A 21,050-nucleotide genomic window follows, 5' to 3' on the forward strand; every position below is an offset into this window, starting at 1 on the left:
ACCATAAACCCTTCAAAGCCTTACCACCGATTTGACATCATTCCGTGTTATTTATATCTTGCTAACCATCACTTAAATTTCTCCACAGGGGTATACATTTTCACACAAATCTGGCCATAATGATTACATAATATAACAACTCAAAAATACTCATTTATTTTACGGATTCTTAATCTTAACATGGCCCGAGTCAAGTATTTGATTGTGTCGTGTCATCCTGTGACATCCCGACTTCTTTTTCGTTCGCTTGCCCGTCACCCACTCCAGACACCTTTCTCCTTCTATTCTCTAATTGTTTATTTTCTTAACTTTTCATACTTTTTGGATCTCCACATTCACATAAATATCTCAGGGATCTCATTTCTTCGGTAAACTATCTACTATCTTCGTTAGTTCGATGTGTCATTGCCAGATTAGAAGAAGTGGGAAAAGTGCAAGATAAGGGCCGGAACTTTTAGCCTTTTTTGCATTCCTCGTGTTGACTCTTGTTTGTCACGCGGTTGAACCTTGGTAGGGTTAAAAACTTGTTAAAATTTTAAACATTTCTCTTTTCCGATGTCGGTCCTCGCTCATCTGGGTAGGGTTTGCAAAGAGCAAGAAGTCAACCGCCTCGTTTGGAAGAGGTTAAGTGAGCTTACTTACTACCACTACTCGGCAGTGTGGTAGGTACCTACTCGGCACGTCCCACGTTCCACTTTTCCTCTCACGACTGGCGGGTCTGGGCTGCATGCAGCATGCACCATACACCATACACCATACAGTATCCACATCCCTGGAAACAAGATGCGATTTCATTCTGGTGGACATTTAATAACCCCCCGAGTCGCGGCCGCTTCAGCAGCCTGTCAAACTGAAATAACTGTAATGTCTTAGTTGTTACTACTTGTTATGGTTTCAACGAAAGAAGATCAATAATTATTGTTTTCTCAGTGTAGGTACATTCTTCATGTTATAGCAACTTCTTTAATTTTAATAATTATTGAAGACAATATTAGCGATTCTTAAAAGAAAATTTGAAACAAAAATAATAAGAAAAAGATAGATCACATCTAGGAATTAGCCCAAGATCTAGACTTGCAGAAAAGTAAATAGATGTCGCACAATAAAATAAAAATAAGATTTATTTATCCAAGACACTGTCTAGATTGCATTTAGTTCGAGATGAATCTTGCGATCATACATAAAGATAGAAGTGAATATATGAAAGAATGGTGAATAGATACAAAGAATGTTGATAGTTGGAAGAAGGTTGGAATTTCGAAAAAAGTTATTGATCTTTTTTACTTGTACCATCATGTAAAATCACCCCCCCCCCCCCCGAAGTTAGCGCACTTTACCCCCGTACACCCTGTATAAACAAATCATACAATCCTCAACACAAGCTTTTCCTAGTGAGGTTAAAAATCCTAACGTAAAAAAGATACAATGTATACAACATCAGCAGCTGTAGGCAGACTGCTAAAACCTATGCGCAAGCCAAATACGAGGCGTATCCAGAAAGTAAGTGTACTGAATTTTTGTAGGTTACAAATTTTTTTATTGAAACAAAAAAATTACATGGTTACCGTAGTACATATGTAAGCTATTTTTCGACATAGTCGCCATTCCTCTCAATGTAGGTGGTGAAGCGGGGTATCAACTTTTTGATGCCTTCCTCAAAGTAGTTTCCCGCCAACCCCTTCGTCCACTTTTCCACCTCCTCCTTTACCTCCTCGTCGGTTGAAAACCTTTTTCCACCCATGTACAGCTTCAGGAAGGTAAAGAGATAATAATCTGAAGGTGCTAGGTTAGGAGAATGCGCGGGGTGGTTCAGGATATCCCATTTAAACGAAGCAAGCAGTTCCTTCGTGGCGTTGGCCGTGTGTGGTCTGGCATTGTCGTGCAGCAGGCTGACTCCCTTTGTTAGCATGCCTCTCCTCTTGTTATGAATCGCCATCCGCAATTTTTTTAGGGTCTCACAGTATCTTGCAGAGTTGATGGTCTCCCCTTGAGGCAGATATTCAATCAAAATTATGCCTTGACAGTCCCAAAACACGGATGCCACGATTTTCTTGGCTGAAATTGTGGTTTTGAACTTTTAGGTGGAGGGTGAAGAGGTGAGAACCGTTTTTAAACTCGCGATACCACTTGTGCACACTCGTACAATTCATAGCTTTATCACCATATGCAGTTTTAACCTCATTATAAACCTTAAACGGAGGTTTTTCCTTCCAAACGAGATAACGGATGACGCCGCGTATTTCGCACTTGGCGGGAGATTGGATTGACATTTTTCACGAAACGTGTTGTCGCGTCGACACTTCTCAATGTACTGACCTTGAACAGGTCTCGTTTCGGAGGGGATAAGTCAGGCTACACGTAAGTGTAGCCAACATATCGAAAATAAAATTCATTCGGTCGTGAGAGCCTCAGTACACTTACTTTCTGGATACGCCTCGTACTAAGTTTGGTGATCGCGCTTTCGGAGTATCTGGGCCGAAGGCTTGGAATAAACTCCCTCCGGAACTAAGATCCATAACACGTCCAACAGAATTCAGGTCTAAACTAAAAACTTACCTTTTTAAGCTGTCGTACCCTTAAATTAAATATACCAATCCCAAGAGAAAGTCCAGTTATATTCAATTTTTCAATTAAGTCCTAAATCCTGTATCTAAATTTCGCCAATAAACAATTAGATAATGTTAATTAAGTGTTAATCTCAAGTGACCTACCAGGTAAGTATTGTACTGTATATTTTCTCCACAAATAGTTAAGAATAACATAGATCACTGTAGAAATGTATTATAAGTTTGTACAGCGCCCTTAAGGTGTTTTTGCACAAAAACGGCGCTATACAAGTCATCCAAGTATTATTATTATTATTAAAGCAACAATAAATAAATGAAATCAGAGAAAGGGTGAACAAGACGTAGCTACCTGTCTTATCGCAGATCAATTCCTATTAGTGAACGGCGTAATATAATGGGTAATGCGAGTGGGAAGTGTCTGGCACTCCGGAGTGATGGACCACACTTCAGTAGGACATTTGTCCGAGCACCGCGCGTACTGAACCAACTATTCACTGAGCATTCTTGTTCCTTAACCTAATAGCGGACCCATTAGCGTGGTGAAGTGTGCAACACTCAGTATTATATTGTGGACATTATTAGACTCAAATACAAATTCACATGTCGAGTCTCTTTTTTTATAATGGTGATAAAACATTCATGCTCTCCTTACTTCCTTACATAAAATGCCAAAGTTGTCCACAAATATCTTCAAAATATGCAAAATTCAAACGCTCCCATGGCCTGGAAATAGCTCCGATATGATCTCTATCGAAAATGTATGGTCGATTGTGAAGAAAGAATTGAAGACTAAGGACGGGTTGTTTCGGAGAATTTGAACAATCCATCAAATTACAACGTTTATTTTTGGGTTCCGTAGAAGTCCTATTCAAGTTCTGTTATTATATCATTATAGGCCAGTTACTTGACAGAACTGAAATAATAACAGAACCTGAAAAGAACATTCACAGAACTTGAAAATTAACTTTGAAATTTGAAGAATTGTTCAAATTTTCTGAAACAACCCGTCCTAAAAGAGAGTCATGCAAGTATGGCATTACAACCAAGGAATAAGAAAAATCTGTAAAAATTGGTTCACAGCATGCTGACTAGGATTAAATTTCTTCAAGAACAAAGGAATGTTCACTAAATACTAGATATAAGCCATTCATGTGATTAAAGTTGGAAAACTAAAACAAAATCATTAGGAGTCCAATAATCTGTACACGTCCGTACATAACATACGAGTTCTATTTCAGAACGATTTCACGGAGACGTACAAAGTACTCAAGTTAAGTTATAATAGTAAGTGACATTTGCTTCATTTCGCTCGAGATCAACTTTCCATTCTTATTTTTATAAGAAATTAGGTCCAAGGATTCCAAATAGAGCTTTTTATTATCGAAAATGTACATTTGTTCACTTTCCCGTTGACTCCGAGCACCGAGGAAGAACTTGGAAGGACTTTGCAGTATACATATGTTTTTAAATCAATGAATGCTTATTACACCTATTAATTACTAAAGGACGTAAGAAGTATTAAATAACCTAAACTACAGAACAAACAATTCCGATCATCAATCATATCCTTGTGACAGTAATGGGTTGATAATGTGTGGGGTTTTAAATCTAATACCTGTAATACAGAAAGGTCGAGAATATTAACATCATGAATAGCATTTTCCTCGGTGAATTAGAATGCAGCTCCTTCCTAATTGGTTTAGCTCTAATATGCATTATTGTAGATTTTCATTCATCTTGGTTGCTTACGTTGCAAACTTTTACTTCGACGCCACCGTTTAATCCGTGTATGGTTTCATAATCTAAAAATATATTATTAGCAGTATTTATAGATTCAATGAATTAGTTACTAATAAGCAATGTCGAAATTGGTAATTTCGACATTGTTTAAACATGCAGCGAGATCTTTTTTACTTACTATTCTACGTTTGGGGTGACATTATTTTGTAATGAGTGTAATTAAGTGAATCAGATTTATATTCATAATTCGTTAATTAGTTTCTTGAAATCTTCAACTTCTTTATTTTAAACATTTTACCGTGTATCTCTATACATAGAGTTGAACACTACATATTTTGTACGGCGTTGTAACTTTGAATCGTGTTTTATTAAAAATATTTTCACCATTTTCGTTTAATTATCCTTTTTTATAGTAGCGCTCTCCCTCTAACATTCGTTTTTATATATCGCCCTTTCCGACCATCTTTGAACGCTTACTATGGGGTAAAAGAAAGTTGTTACTTAAGGAAAGGTTTATAAAAGAATAGCACAGGTTTCCTTCGTAAATTGACTGCTACTTGGCTTCGTCAATTAGGGAGAAAGGAGAGTAAACTTTTACTCTTCAAAAAATAAAATCAAGTAAAAAACAAAAATAAAAACAAAACCAAACAAAGATAAAAACTAATTTATTAATTAATATGCAAAACAAAAACCAGTTAACAACCTTTAATCCCATATTATTAATTATATTTACGTACCTATTATACCTAATACTCCTAGTTGGGTAGTCAAAACATTTTTTAATCATCCTGTACTAAAAATAAAGAAATAAAATAAATGCAAATTAAGACTCGCGATTCAATTCGACAATGTTCCTTTTATTTTTTTGTTTCTTTCTTGAGCTTCCTCACAAAAACAAAATCTTCATAATTTTTTTGATCCATCCTTTACAACACTACACAAGCAAGGGTATATTTAAAAAGCTTTACCTATACAAATTACGTTTAAGCCGCTACGAGGTACGGTGTAATAGTAACGCAGGGAAGGCGATAACCGCTGCCCAGCGCCGCCGGTTGTTGGTGCTTGTTGTTTGCACAGGTTTCTCGCGTAGATTAATCACACCGTGCTTTATTAGCATTATTGCACCGATCGTGATTGGCAAACAGTGTCGCTTTGTTCTTTATTGTCGACACGGAAAATAGCGGCGAATCGGGTCCAGATCTCCCCGTAACATGTAACGTATAATGTTGTCCTAAATGGGACTAAAATAACGAAAGGAGGCTTCGCTATCAAACCTAACACGTTACGACATTTGTTACGCGACGCGGAGGTGAATGATGTTCAGTATCTACGCGGTGTTATTAGTTATCACAAATGGACCTGATTTGGCCGTCCTTTATTACCTGTTTTGGTTGAAAATCACAACGTCGCCCTTTGTTCTAAAAGTCCAATATAACCGTGCACGCCATATGGCATTATATTATTAGAAAAATAAGAAAACAGTTACGTTGATCTATTTTGCAATGCTAAAACTTACTCTCATGATGCCATTTGTTTTGAGTCTATGTTTTTATCGACGCGATGTAAAGATCTTCTCGCAATGTTAGTTTAAAATGACTACTTTGTATTCAGATTTTCTAGTAGGTTATTATGTGTCTTAACCCCGCCGTACCGTACGTTGTAAGTAGACTATCTACTAAGCCAATATGACCACAGTATTTACTGAATATAATTTATGTAGGTACCTGCGCCTATACATTTGACCAAATTTCGCGGGCTTTGAAATCATGAACTATTTCTTCTGACGGTATCGTCTCGTCTTCTTCCATGTAGATTTGAATGGGAACCAATGTCGAAATATTTAATACATACTTAATACACTTTAATACATTTTGGTTCTAACCCATTTTGCACGCGCTCTGTCTCTCTTACACTTGCCTGACATCGTATATCGCCATCCATTTCATAATGATTATAAACACTTGTATTGGAAATTTAAGGCCCGATTGGCCAGACTTTTCGATCACGAAACTCGTCCACATCGCATTTTCTGTATTCTTCTTCATTCGATATGTCCAGGCTATTTTAAGAATACTCGTACAAGTATTTGTAACCGCCAAACTAAACTAATAAACTTACAAATCAAGGCCTGCGGAAGTTTAAACGACTAAATATTATTATGCCTAGATACTAGTTATTCAACATAACATTTTAATGTTACTTAAACAGTTTAACCCTTCATTACTTTCAACACATTTGTTCAGTTTGCAATGTTTTCTGTGTATTTCAAATGCGATATATATCTCTTATTTTTAATTTTCTGTAAAAATACATAATGTTTAGAAACTAGATAAAATTATTTTTACGTATTTATTTTATTACATTACTATTTCTAATAAAATTTCAATATCACACGTGAAAAATGTTGTCAAAAACGCTAACCACATTTTTTCAATTTTTTACTCCAATCGTAGAAAAAATGAGTGAACTCGAAATTTCGAAAACACAATCGTTTTGCTTGGGGAATTTGTAAAAAACTGTAACTTCACTTTTATCTCGTTCATATAATAAAAAAATAAGAGTTAAATCGCAATCAGTTTAACTCTTATTTTTATTTTTAGGATTTTATTAACGACATCCAGTATAAAATATCTGAGGCAAACTGGATATTATTATTTATTTATTATTATGATATTATTAATTTTTCTAACTTCAAAAAATTATGCATTTCCCCATGATAAAAAAAGGATAAAAATACTTTTTATAAAATATGGACGCCCGGTCATATATGACCCTAAAACGCTGGAGCGGTTAAATTTAATGAATATTACAGTAAACTCTTCTAAAAGTTGAATCGCTTCGTGAGTATTTCTACATAGACCCGCCCGCATTGATGTAACCGTAATCAAAGGGTTATCGACTGTCCGTGACTGACCGTGCCAACTTCATGCTTTGTCAAATGAGTCAATGTAAGTGTTTTTATTTATTTTTTACTCCGCACAAGAGTCCCAACTGCATAATGGCATTATGGCATCCTCGTGTTGTGAGATGAAATGAGGTGGGGAAGAAGAGATTTGAAAGAAGGTGCCTGGCTGTTCATGTCTAGTCACGTAACAGAACTAAAGCCATATCAACCGACGTTTTTAACAAACTTTTTAATATTTTAAAAAACTTTTATTTTTTATTTTAAACTTTTTTGTTTAGTTTGTTTTGGGCAAGCAGTCTCTGACTCAATATGCAAAGAATTTTCCGATCTGCTACTGATGAAAATTAACCCAGTTAAAGTCCTGTCAGTGATACACGCGTCGTTGATGGAAAGAGGGAGGGGTTACAACGGAGCTATCAGCGGTACGCATTTAATGAAGAACTTACTTATGCGTCTCCGTGCCCATCTTATGCAATACTTTCATTAACCACATGCTTCCTTATGACAGCCTATAGACTAAGTTTCACTAAAATTCCATAGTTCATTTACATATTTTGTCAAAAAGTTGTAATATAGAGGTAATAGAGATAACAGGTGGCACTGTTTGATACATTTGTACTATAGAGGTAATAGAGATAACATGTGGCACTGTTGATACATTTGTGATTTGTACCATGCGAGTCTTCCCTTGAATGCGTATTGGGTCATTTTGCATACGTTATAGTAAGACGAAACGCGTACGTAAGGTGAAACACCTAGGTGGGACACGCGGCGAGGTTCGGCTGCGATTCGTAACTGGAACTTCGCGCTTATTTTTGTAAAAGTACCTATAGATTGATTTCTTCCTATCATTTATGTATTTTAGAATTATTAATATTTTTATGCACGCCTCTGATGACATGAATAATTCTGATGAACTATCAAAACCAATTATACCTGATCACGTAACGTCTTCGTAAGGGCGTATTCAGCTGCACTGCGGACTGCCTGGCTTAGACGGATTCTCCGGTGGCTTCTTCGAAACCCCCCTTTTAATGGATGTTTTATTTTTTTGTTTTACTTTAGGATTTAATCTTCCCTTTTCAAAAGTTATACTCAAATATTCTTTTAACTACTTTTTAATAAACCAAGCGCCTTTTTATCCAACCTGCCAAGTGCTTGTCTCCACCACGTTGAAAATAACTAAGTACATACCTAATGTCTTTCAATTTAATACTCATGAAATAATGACAATATTCCTTACTACTCGTATATCCGTGCTCCCAATTCGGCTGCTGTTCGCTACTGGCACTGCAATGCTCTGCACGCATTCTTCAACCGGCACAATAAAACCATAATATCCATAACTTGCATTATGCAAATGTTAGACAAGACGATACACACATTTCTATTTATACAGCCAACATTGCGCCGGTCGCTGCCAGAACTTCTGTGCAGGTAGCTGCAGTGAGACGATCGCGGGTCGGTCCATTATTTACTTCGCTGCCATTTTCAACTCAAATGCTAGTGCGAATTGGCACAAAGGAGCAAACAAAGTCTTTGACTGGTGTGATATTCTCAACCCTTAGATTACCTCATCTAGGAGATTCAGGAATATGGGTTCCATTTAGCCGAGTTTCATTCTTTTATCAGAAGCATATTATGGAACCCGCAGATACTGTAACAGTATATTGTAGGTAGGTACACAACATACATTTGGAATAAATTAGGGGAGTGAAAAGAGAAGATTTGGAAGTAACTGGCTCTTTAGTGTACGAACACAAAGAACGCATGTTTCGGCTTTCAGATTACCAGCACTCAATGCCTGAGTCCGCCGGAGAAGATAGGCGCCGAGTTGTGAACACATAGAACGCCGGTAAAATCCGCGCCATTTGCGCGGTAGCCTGATTGCAGCTGTCAGTTTAAACAAAATGTCAAGCTCGTCGGAAGAAGATTTTTTACTTTTGTAAAATTCTTTCTTGAAATTAAGAAATAAAACAATTGGTATTCATCCAATTAATAGTAGTAGAAAAAGTCATGGTGAATTTATGAATTTTATTTTTTAATGACAGATTTTTTTAAATATACCTTATTTCACTCGTGATAGTTGAGGTTATTATAAAAATTTCTTAGTTCGTACTTTTGTTCGTACCGATTTCTTTCCAGCACTTGTGGACAACATTTTTGTTGCTGTGTAAGCTGTTTCTCTTATCCCAGATCGGCGATTTGTTAAAAACAGCAGCAATTAGTAAGACGCTCATTTTGACAGGACTTGTTTATTTATGTTTTGACACTAGCTTCCAAAACAAGCTTCACTAACCCGCCGCACCGGCGAGTAGGAATTAAGAATTCATTCCGGTAAAGCTTCTCGGCGCGCCAGCGCGCGGACACAAATCTGAACCTGCCTTCACTATGTGCGTTCTCACACGTTTAGATACAAACATTCTTGTCGGCGCGCCTGCGCCAGTCGGCCGCTTACTCGCCGGCTAATCTGAAAGCCGAAACACGCGTTCTTTGTGTTCGTACACTTAGATCTGGTCGCTAAAGCCAACTTTATAATAATAATAATAAGTGTTTTATAATATTTTTTGTAACAAATATATATAATTATATCCCGTGCGTGAATTTCGACTAATTTCAACTTTTTTATAGTGAAAAACCATAGACTAAATAAGACCATCAATGTGAAAAACGCATATTTGGCCCACGCTGCATTTAGAATCCGTAACCTCTGGTGACAAATAACATACCGGTCAGCCGCGGAGTTCTGTCAAATGTTTAGGTAAATACACATTTTCATTTAATACGAATTTCCGGATCTTCAACTCCGCCCGTAACGACGCGAAGGTTTTAAAAGGCGTTGAATAATACCTTTAATTTCCTTCATACATTTACAAGGGAAAAGAACCCTAGCTTAATCTTAATAATAATATATAGCGCAGTTTAGTGTCATTTTACTTCAAATGCGCTTAAATCTTCATGAAACATTGTAAGAAACCGGCGCGTGGCTTGCTTATCGAATGACCTTTATATAATGATATAGGTACTAGTTGTAAAATAAATTTTATATTTCGGCTTCAATTTCCCGATGGAATTTTGATTTTCCGGCAAAATTTTATCCCTATCTAATTTTTATATTGAATATTTGGAGGTAAACAAATTTTCGTAAAGTCGAATATTTCCATCTTCGGGGAACTTTATAATTTTCCCGTAAATCTACCTGGCAAAGGCAAAATCCCTGTCAAGGCTTGAAGTTAATTTCGTTTGTTTGAGAAATTTTAATGGAAACCAATCACAATCGAAAAGTTATTTCAAGTATTTTTCGGATTCGATTCAACTTTTATGCCGATTCTATTTTATTTGTAATCATAATTATTTATAGAATAATAATTAATTTTCAATTTTTAGAAAAACGGCGCTTTATAAATTATCCAACTATCATTATTTCTATGTAAAATATATAATATTTTATGAGACCGTCGATTTAAATAAATATGTATATATTAGCTTCTCATGTTTTTGATAGATTTCAATTTGGTTAATAAAATCTAATCTAAATAGATTGCTTGAATGTTCCTTTTTAGGCAGCGAAATACGGCTCCAACGAAATTATAATTCAACTTACCTGTTAGTTTGGTTGCATCAGACAGTCTGACGTTAGATATATGATTCGTTTTTACAATCAGCTTTATTATTTCCATTACCCACTAGTTTTAATGTAAGTGTAGATGCCTAGCGATTAAAAGCGTCTGCGTAGGAACGCAATTTAACATCATCCAGTTTATTGTTCCAGTAAATTGTGTTCGAAGTTGAATTTTTTTTGGTAAGATTTACACTAAAGAAAAAAAACTTAAAAAAAACAAACTTTAAAAAAACGGATTTAAAAAAATATTCCAGAACGAAATAAAGAATTTTGTTGGATTCTCTATGTATACATATAGTAGTATAGATTACAACGGACTCGGCGGTAGGACTATAGTTCATTAGGTCAATCTTAAAATAAACTCTAGCCAACTTCTTTGTAAATAAAATATTATGACCCAAAAAGTTTTCAGGTCAAGGGTTGTACGTCGAAGTTTGTAGTCGATGACGATGAATATTTCATTTAATGACGATAATTTATAAGCGCACGAGTTCCTGCGCCGAGATGTCATGTCAATAATGGAAAACAGTGAGTAATGTAGGTAGGGGTAACAGAAACAGTAATTCAGGAACACATTGTGTGTTGTGTTATGTATGGGGGAGGTGTTCTCACGCCCGCCCACTGAAGCCGGGGACTTGCACTGACTAGTGTAGTGAGTGGGGCTCACTAGAGGTAAGAGAAATAACGTAAAACCGTTTTTTCGTAACCGTTACGTACTGAAACCGTTTACAGAAACGTGTAACTACTTCTACAATTAACCCGCGCGATTTTTTTCCAATATAATACAATTCGTTTTAGAATTACACCAGCAACGTTTTAAAAGAGCTCCCGCAACACTTTACTAAACTGTTATACCAGTCGCTAACCGTTGCTACAAAACTCTTTCGTTTTTTACGTTATACTTAAACAACTTCGAGTAACCGTTTATTTTGAGAAACCGAAACGATTTAAGTTAATTTGAAAAATAAACTGAAACTCCACCTCTATTGCTCACTCTCACTGTACGCAGTACACAGTGAGGCTGTTTTGGTTGGGTGTAGTGTAATATATTACCATGTGACATTATGAGATGATCATGACATTATTACACTATATCTCGCCTCTTGCATCAGGAATCGCCGACCTTTTTTGTGGTGTCGCATAAGTCTCTTGCCAAGTAGCAGTGAAACCATGGCAACTCTGTAATATCTGCTCTAAAAATAGCTGACATCTAAATAATGGACGAAAGAGACAGGATGAAGTGTTAATGCGCCTTCTAGCAATGATTGACCTGTACAATTCATTTCTGAATCATCCCGCACGAGAGCACTTCCATTTAGACTTGTGTTTTATCACCAGGGCTATACGTTGTAGTTATTTTAATCAATTAGATTCTATATTTGGACAACCTCAAATGGGTATGTCACACTGAGACAGTTCGAACTCTTGTATATGTATTATTACCAAAGCTTTAAGTAGAGTTTTCAAGAAGTATCAAAATTCTGCTTTAAGGGGTGGGAAAAGGGGGTGGGAGTGATTTTTGTAAATCTCACATAGGAGTTACCTTCCTCCTGTGTTGAAGGTCAAGTGTGCAAAATTTCATCAATCTGCCAATAAAACTGTAGATCTGTGTAAAAGCAAAGGCACGCCGCTACAGATTATACATAGGGTATATATGGATGGAAGGTATAATAATATAAGATCTAATAGAAATCGGGTAAGCTTCCCTCAAAGTGGTATTCAATTCAGTGTTTCGGCCCGCGTGCCACAGTTGTCCTCTCCGTCCTTCTGCAAACACTTGTGTGGGATGCTGCAGGCTGTATTCTTCAGTAAGCACAGTGGGCACCAGGACCTAGCTCCAGGCTCCTCCGAGGCTCATCTGACTGATTTATCACCAGGCTATATCCCGCTGCCACCGACACTGATAACACTTTATCTTGTTATATTACTGACACTGACCCCGCACCGCTTATCAGCTCAGATTAGTAACGGTTCAAATCCTGCCGCTGATACATCAATCGTAACCTCTCTTTCTGTTACATGCCTTGTTTATGAGAATGAGGAAGACCTTCCAACGCAGGATTGTTATGCATCTGCATAATGCTTTCTACTGGTGCTTTCGATGGAATGATTATTCTTTATCATTTTTAATCTTCTTACTGAACTATTTGAAAGCAGCATTCTTTGTGACCTTATCCTCTTTCATTTATTTTTGATAGTTTGTCTGTAGACACGCTATTTATTACTGGCTAGAAAGAAGTTTACAAAGAAAACGATGTTAGCTGTAGACTTTTAATACGAACCCTGCAGTACCCAGTAGAATGCAATTGGCAAAGGCTATTACTTGGTCAATACATACTTAATAATAACAGATAAATTCTAATGTATCTGGTTTTTCGTATTATTGGGGCATTGAACTCTTATAAATTTTAATAATATAAAATACATTTATAGATTTATTTAATAAATACTCAATCATTTACATTGATGGCTATTCTATTACTTTTTTTTTTTTAACCAAATATCAACATTCCCTTGTTATAGATAACCAGAAAATATTTGAAAATCTCTTACTACCATCACACTAAGCGGGAAATGTTGATTGTGTTGTGATGGAGGGCTTAGCCAGCCGAGGAATTGAACACACTACGCCTAGGTGGGACCCAAACACGACGTCAACCCAGCCACCGACCGGTCAAGTTATTCCAATAAAATTAAATCATTTGAATTTACACAAAAGTAATTAATTATACACTTTCTCACGAAGTTGACACATCCCCGACTAGACAGACCTCGATCATTTTTAATTGTCTATTTATAAATTATTCAATTAACATTGATTCCTATCTGGTTGACATTTGGGCTTTAAGAGCCTTTGAGCCGGGCGATGGGGATCGCGCGCCATTGCGCTCTGGCACTGGAGAGAGAGAGATACTGTCCCGACTAATGAAGTTTGATTGTTCACTACAATTTAATTTAATTTGTACTCGTATCGCCTCGCCTCATCTCGTGACAGTTTGGTCGCTACTTACACAAGGTTATTTTATAATTGGACGGGAACTGAATTCAGAGGGTTCAATCATATTAGGTCACACCGTTCTGAGTTCCTACAAATCGTATTTAATATTTTAAGGAGTACACAGAAATAAAGGCGGCCTTCCTTTCTTCCTTCTCACACGTCTTGTATGAAAACGAAAAGTCGGAAGTTACCTACTACGATGATCTCTCTCTTGGACTACTTTATAAAAAATAAAAATAAATTGAATTTATGAAGAAATTAATGAATGAATGCAAATCTTGGAAGCCCACCCGAGACAAGACAAGAATTAACACAAGACACAAGAATTAACACAAGACACAAGAATTAACCCACTTTCCGATATCAGATCGAGCTGAAACTCGGCATATAGACTCGTTGTCGGTGACAATAGATTCTATCAATGGTGACAATCATGCACACACGCAGAGATATATGTAATTCGATGACATTACAGCAATTAATATACGGAATAAATGTCGGTCTTATCCAATCCGACATTAACTTGGTTGGTAGAGTTGTGGACTCCAGTTCCTGGATAGGAAGGTTCAAAACTTAGTCGACAACAAAAAGTGTTCAAGACATGTCACGTCTGGTGAGCATGGACCCTTGTCAATCACCATAATATAAATGTATGAACCCGTAAAAAAACAACTTTTAAAAAATACAATATTATAGCTAAGATTATCTGTGACAGTTTCCCTTTATTAACATTTTTGCTTTCTGTTAAAATTTACAAAATAAATAAAATCCACTTGTGTGCTTGAAATCCAACGTTTCTAGACTGCGAATTGATTTGAATGCCTATTACCTCCGTTTATCTCCCGCCAAAATCACGGAAACTGACGAAACTAACGTCTGTTCCCAGAATCCTCGAAATGGCAGACGATACGAAAGAAACGAATATGAGAATATGGGGCGTACTGTAAACAGCTTGTCTCTCGGCGCAACCAGAAGTTTATCCAGCAATTAACTACCTATATTTAGTTAGTCCATAATGCGTAGGTTACCATCGTTTCCGTTCTCTTCTGAAACCGCCTCAAGCTCTGACTTCTACTGGCCGCTCAGTGATATTCCATTGTTTCATTTTCTGCTTATTTTCCGTTTACATAATAGGTGCCCAGTAAGTAGAAAACAAGTTACTTTTTTGTTTGTTTTGTGATTATGGGACAAGCGTGGGTGCCTTCATTGCAATTTGCACCAGTTCTGTTTAAGATCAGACTCAGGCAATTGCGTCTCTATATGAGGGAAGCGTTGCATGTGTTAGGGTGAACGGTGGTTTTACGGGGTGGTTTGATATCACAAAAGGTGTTAAACAAGGCTGCGTAATGTCACCGCGGTTATTAAATCTATACATGGATAATTGTATGCAAAAATTGAAAGATGTGGGATTGGGCGCGAATTTGAGTAATCTGAAAGTATGTTGCCTGTTGTATGCTGATGATGCGGTGCTGATTGCTAATAGTATGGATGATCTGCAGTCTCTCGTGTCTAGGATGAACGAAGTATGCGTGAAGAATGAGTTAATGATGAATGTAAGTAAGTCTAAAGTAATGGTGTTTGAAAGAGAAAGTACGAAAACAGTGTGCAATATAGTTGTGAATGAGGAATACTTGGAGCAGGTGGATGAATTTGTGTATTTAGGAAGCATGTTTACGAGAGATGGGAAGGCTGACAGAGATATTGAAAGAAGAGTAAATGCAGGTAACTCCATTAATGGAGGACTGAACGCAGTTGGCGCTAACAAAAAATTGTCCAAAGAAGCGAAGTTAGCAGTCCACAATGGAGTGCTGGTACCTACCCTGATGTATGGAAGTGAGGCATGGAACTGGCAAAGAAAGGATGAAAGTAGATTGAATGCTGTTGAAATGAGATCCCTGAGGCGTATGTGTGGTAAAACCATGTATGATCGTGTGAGGAATGTGGATATCCGCAAAGAGTGCAAGGCTGATGTAAGCGTAATGAGTAAGATCAAGAAAGGGACGCTTAGATGGTTTGGGCATGTAGAGCGAATGAGCGAAGAAAGGAGTGTAAGGAGAATATACGATGCAAATGTGAATGGTAGCAGAAGTCGGGGACGCCCGAGGAAGACATGGCACGATCAAGTGAATCAGATACTTGAGTCGGGCCATGTCAAGAGTCAGAAGAATAGAAGAGTATGTATGAGACGATGTATGAATGTGAATGAGGCAAGGAGTGTGTGCCAAGACCGAGTTGTTTGGCGGTCCGTCCTCTCTGCCTACCCCTGCGGGGAAACGGCGTGATGGTTAGTTAGTTAGTTAGTCTGTTTAAGATAGCCCATGTTAATTAACGATTTCTGATATACGGGTTTGGTTGAAAGAATTGTGTCAATGTAATGTTCCCATACCCACTATTGAACCGCCCAACTCACAAAATTCTTAATCCTTTTCTAGAATCTGACAGTAGTTTGCTTTTATTCCTTGAAAATTTTTTTTTGTTAATTTCACCACCGGGAAAATGAGTACAAAGTCCAGTACTGATTAAGCCCGATATTGCATCATTTTAACTGTCGTGATCCAAAAGTCTGACCGATCGAGCCTTAAATTTAACATTCGAAATTCGAATTCAAAATCAAATTTATACCATCAAAATAATAGGAATACCGACAAAAGAAAATGCCATCAACAAAAATTATTCCGGCAGTCATCCCATACAGCAAAAACTAATTTTCATTTCACGTAATTAAAAATTATAATGCTAAAATTAAAAATTTCCCAAATGTTGTTAGATTCCTTTTATAGTAATTAAGGTAAATCAGAAGGTTTCATTTAAAAATATTTCGTATTATCCGTGTCCAGCGATTCCGAATATTTACCTATATTAATTTACCTTTACCCATTTAGGCATTCGGGAAAGGTAAAGTTTTACCCGAACAACTTTCATTCTTATTATGCCTAAATTGAACATTTTATTATTCATAAACTCCTTCCTGTTCCTTGTTTTTACAATATATACTCACCCTCTCTCTGTGAATGACCTAACATCTAAATATTAAATGTAACTGTTGTTAGTATCACTTACACCGGGCGAAGCCCAACCAAGTTCCGCCCGCAGGGCCTAGCAACAAAAAACCCGCGGAGCATTAACCGAGTAGGCATTAATATCGCTTGACAAACGGAGTTTAGAAACGTTCGATTTCAAGGAAAAAACTGGTTTTATTTATTTTGTAAATAATTTTATAAGGAAGCAAAAAAGTTAATCAAGTGAAACTGTCACAGATAATCTTAGCTATAATACTGTATTTTTTAAAAGTTGTTTCCTTTACGCGTTCACACATTTCTATTGAAACAATATAGTTTTTAGTAGTTTGCATTTATTTTTTGTGTAATTTATTTTTTTATTTGTATTCTACTCAAGCGAAGCGATAGAAAAACTTTCAATTTATGTAAAGCATATTTTTTTTGTAATAATAATGTACCCCAATTCGTTATAAAGATTAATCAAAATAGTGATTTGGCATTATGCTTCGCCTTAACCCTCTTCACAACGCTGCCTTAACACTAGAGTGTGGGGGGGGGGCGCTCTTGCGAGAGGTGTCACATGAAAAAAACGTAAGATTTGTGATTTTAGATTTTCACGTCCAAAAGTATTATCGTGATTACTTTTTAGGTTATTACACCGTTTTGCGCTTCCTCGCTCTTTAGCCAACGTTTCATCACAGGGCAGATGTAAGATGATGGACATTGTAACACTGTCAGAAATGTTGGCTAAAGGAAGAGGAAGTGCAACACGGCATAATACCCCAAAAATTAATCACAATAAGAATACGCAATGTTGAGTTCCCAGTGTCCCGTTCTAATTATCTAAAGTAAAAATGTACTGTCAATGGCGAAGTTTCCATTCAAATATACATAGGAAGGCATCGATATTTGAGGGATAATTGATTATATATTCAGGGTCTTACTAATAAACGATTTTTGTTGTTTATCAACTGTGTAAAAGTTAAAACACGCTTATTAGTAAAGGGGTCAGTGTTTTAAACATTAATAACGGTTCTTTTTTTATACTTCCCCATGAAGACATGTTAGGTGTGAGGACTGTAAGGTGTAATAAATGCCGGCGCCTGATTCTAGTTTGACATTTCCGTTCGTCGGGCGAGCTTATGGATAGTCTGTCACACAGAATCCTGTTCAATGTCACTTGAATGTGAGTGGGATGGACCATCAATGGAGCTATGGAGCCATGGAGATATGGAGCTATTGAGCTACAGGAGCGACAGTAAAGATGCAGCCGTGTTATCTGTAATGTCACACGACTCGCGTTCATCTCTGGTAAAGTAACGGTGCTTGGGTTTGGAAGAATGTCGAATGAAAGCAATTAAAATGTATATTAAAACTGTAATCTTCTACGTGAACATCTTGTGGGAACTTAACGGGACAATAACTAGCATACTAAAATTTCAACTTCCATCAATGTATTTGAAGTTAACGAGGCACTTTTCGTTAGTTTTTAACATTAGGCATTATTTTATCTTTCTAGGAAAACGTTTAAACTCAAGCCAGTTTGTGTGAATATTTAAATTCCTTTTAACGCACTTTACGTGTATGTAGTTGTAAGGTTTAAAACGATTTCTGTGAACCGCGACCCTAAACTTTAATCTTCTCGTTATAACTAACGGTTGAACTTTAATCCACGCCTCTTTCAACTTTTTATTGAAACTTCCATATTAAGCCAATGTGACTTTGATGATATAATCGACTTAATCGGTTTGCGATTTGACCTTACTGTATCCAACATGATCATAAAATAAACAGCCACAAGAGAAAAATGTCACATTAGCTTCATGAATGGTTTTGCGCCTGCACGTCGAATTACTACAACCATCGAATTGTATCCAATGACCTATTACTCTAGCTGCTAACTACTAGCTACCACTCTTTCTGTACAATCATAATAAGTTCATACATCCACACGCCGGTAGAAATAACGTTAACATTGATTTACAAAACATTGACAGGTTGGCTTTGGATAATTCGGTGGTGAAATGGAACACGCTATCGATAGTAGGTTATAGATCCAAATCATTTTTTAAACCTTGTTTTTTCTCCTTTCAAATTGTTTTAAAGGCATAATATAATAATAATAAAAGCAAAACATATCTGAATACTCCACTGTCCAACATAATCAACTTGCAAACATTATGAAGACAATGTAATGACATCTAGATAATCAATACAAAAACCAGTACATGTCGCCTCAGAACAGGAAACCCTAGCGAGAAGTACTGTGAAAAGTGAAAACTGTGACATTATTCTTATACATATTCCTTAGTAATCTGCTTTATGCAATATATAGCTCAGTGTTATTACCACATAAGTCATAATCAAGTACAAACTTTGCTTAAATAGAAACTAATACAAAAATATGACCTCTTGAAATCTCAGTACGAATTTCTGAGTAATCCCATTTACTTATTTGCATTTTTGGCATAACACTTACATTATTTATGAATTTTAATGTGTGGTTTTAAAAATACCACTTTCGACCCCAAAGGGCGGCTTAACCGGTAAAAATGTGTGCCATCGACTTAAACCAGGTTGGTGATATCCCTGTGGGCCCAGAACCAGAGCCAGGGCCGATCACACTCTTTGCTCAGCTCGCCGTGCGAACTTGTTTATTCGTTAGTTTCTCGCCGCTCGATGCATACTCGTAGTTAGTTACATCGGAACAGGTGTTACCGGAGCTCTCTATACTGTGCCAGGTAATTTGTATGGATTATGGATATGGTTATTAAACGTCAACGGAACACAAATTGCTGACAGGCTTAATCTGTGCTTTATCACAATCTGGCTGCCTGGTTATTAGATTTGTGGTTAATGTACTTTACGAGAATACTAGAGCGGTGTCGTATTCGAGCATATCATGTGCTTCCAATTTGCTCAGGCCAATGTAATCAAACGTTTTGTTTGTAGCTTTAAAGTTCCAAATATCTTCTGGAGCTAGTATATTGCCCAGCATCTCGCAGATGGTCCTCGTGTATGGTCTCTGTGATCTGATATTTTCTCCTGAAGCTGGTAGATTGCCCAGCATCTCCCAGATGGTCCTCGTGTGTGGTCTCCGTGATCTGGTATTATCTCCTGGAGCTGGTAGATTGCCAGGGTCTTGCAGATGGTTCTCGTGTGTGGTCTCCGTAATCTGGTATTCTGAAGCTGGTAGATTGCCAATCATCTCGCAGATCGTCCTCGTATGTGGTTTCCGTGATCTGGTATTATCTCCTGGAGCTGGTAGATTGCCCAGCATCTCGTAGATGGTCCTCGTGTGTGGTCTCTGTGATCTGGTATTTTCTCTTGGAGCTGGTAGATTGCCCAGCATCTCCAGATGGTCATTGTGTGGTCTCCGTGATCTGGTATTATCTCCTGAAGCTGGTAGATTGCCCAGGGTCTTGCAGATGGTCCTCGTGTGTGGTCTCCGTGATCTGATATTCTGAAGCTGGTAGATTGCCCAGCATCTCGCAGATGGTCCTCGTATGTGGTCTCCGTGATCTGGTATTATCTCCTGGAGCTGTTAGATTGCCCAGCGTCTTGCAGATGGTCCTCGTGTGTGGTCTCCGTGATCTGGTATTATCTCCTGGAGCTGGTAGATTGCCCAGCATCTCGTAGATGGTCCTCGTGTGTGGTCTCCGTGATCTGGTATTTTCTCCTGGAGCTGGTAGATTGCCCAGCGTCTTGCAGATGGTCCTGGTGTGTGGTCTCCGTGATCTGGTATTCTAAAGCTGGTAGATTGCCCAGCATCTCCCAGATGATCATCGTGTGTGGTCTCCGTGATCTGGTATTATCTCCTGGAGCTGGTAGATTGCCCAGGGTCTTGCAGATGGTCCTCGTGTGTGGTCTCCGTAATCTGGTATTCTGAAGCTGGTAGATTGCCAATCATCTCGCAAATAGTCCTCGTATGTGGTCTCCGTGATCTGGTATTATCTCCTGGAGCTGGTAGATTGCCCAGCATCTCGTAGATGGTCCTCGTGTGTGGTCTCTGTGATCTGGTATTTTCTCTTGGAGCTGGTAGATTGCCCAGCGTCTTGCAGATGGTCCTGGTGTGTGGTCTCCGTGATCTGGTATTCTAAAGCTGGTAGATTGCCCAGCATCTCCCAGATGATCATCGTGTGTGGTCTCCGTGATCTGGTATTATCTCCTGGAGCTGGTAGATTGCCCAGGGTCTTGCAGATGGTCCTCGTGTGTGGTC

At 37.6% G+C, this 21,050-nt stretch overlaps 1 protein-coding gene across 5 annotated transcripts in view; it reads left to right on the forward strand.

The window, feature by feature from the left end:
• Nucleotides 1–21,050, forward strand: part of LOC149420727 (rho guanine nucleotide exchange factor 10-like protein) — a 430,013-nt gene that overhangs the window by 375,453 nt on the left and 33,510 nt on the right. The window lies entirely within an intron of this gene.

This window comes from Hesperophylax consimilis, chromosome 10 (genome assembly GCF_061612785.1).
Source record: "Hesperophylax consimilis isolate HC1 chromosome 10, BYU_Hcon_1.0, whole genome shotgun sequence".
Classification (NCBI taxonomy): domain Eukaryota; kingdom Metazoa; phylum Arthropoda; class Insecta; order Trichoptera; family Limnephilidae; genus Hesperophylax; species Hesperophylax consimilis.